The sequence below is a fragment of the Hippocampus comes genome, unplaced genomic scaffold, assembly GCF_001891065.2.
Source record: "Hippocampus comes isolate QL1 unplaced genomic scaffold, H_comes_QL1_v1.1 scaffold986, whole genome shotgun sequence".
Classification (NCBI taxonomy): Eukaryota; Metazoa; Chordata; class Actinopteri; order Syngnathiformes; family Syngnathidae; genus Hippocampus; species Hippocampus comes.
Window position 1 is genome coordinate 21,992 of NW_017805942.1, and position 1,270 is coordinate 23,261.

A 1,270-nucleotide genomic window follows, 5' to 3' on the forward strand; every position below is an offset into this window, starting at 1 on the left:
AGCGAAGGAAGGCCACTTCCTGTCCAATAGGAAACTCCACCACAGGCTGATAAGGCCCAGTATCACTCAACTGACACACACATACACACACACACACACACACACACACACACACACAATGAAGAAAGATGGCGGGGAAAATTGTCACATTGCTCGATGATTCTGCCCCGTATTTATCAGAGCCGATCAAAACTTGAGTCTCCGGGTCGTCCTTATTTGGATGGTTAATTTTGTTGTTGGAGTTGACAGATGACTCCCCAAATCATCAACGTGTTCAGTCAGACCCTCATCCCGCGATGACAATGGTAGCCGGCACTGATTGATTGTTCATTCGGAGGTTCTTCAAGGGGTCCCGCCGGGGGTCCCGCCCGCACGCCGTTTCTCAAAGTATGGTTCACCTGGTTCCATCCAAAACGCAGGACCGACAAAGTCGTACAAAAGACGTTGATAACCAAGAACCCGGAAGAGGAAAAACGGAGCAAAAACGCTTGCAAAAGGCAAGGAACAAGATAAGCCTCAATTGCTTGTCGCGAAAAAGACAAGCAAATCCAATGCACGACAATACAAACTGAGAAATGACAACAAGAACGGCAAACGTGAAAAAAAAACATGAATACAAAAACGTGGCGAGAAGCTATGAGGCCCAAAAAAGTCTCGAAAGCCAAGAATAATCAGGCATTTGGAGAAAACGGTTGCGAGCAAGGCAGAATATTCCGACAGCCAGTTGTTGGCATGGCGGAGTCATTGGATAAATGCTGTTTTTGACGCTCAGCGTCTCTGGGAGTCTACGGACACTGGGCATGTATCGGCCCGCCCGGTGCTGAGCTTTTCTGCATGATGATTGGATGATTTGTCTGAGGCTGAATCTCTTTTTGATTGACAGCGAAATGAGCCAATCGCCGATCTTTTGGTGTAGGCATTCTTGGCAGCATTTTTCAATTCTCATTCTGTTCCGAGTTGAAGTGGAGGCTTCTTCTAATCATTTTAGCGACACTCTCTTTGTTGAAAACGACTAGCGACAGATTAATATTTGATTTCTGGTGTGTTTTACTGTAGGTGCTTGTGTTTGCAGACTGACTTACATCACCACAGTTAAGACCCTGGAAAAGACGCCTTGTTGGTATACGACAGAGTCACACATCATTTTCTTGAAAAGGAACGGAGATTAGAATTGACGTCTAAATAAACGGACACATTTGATGATGTCGGCCGAAATTGAGCTTGCCCTCCTTGACAGATCAGCGTCCGCCACTGGCGCGGCTCCGCTGAG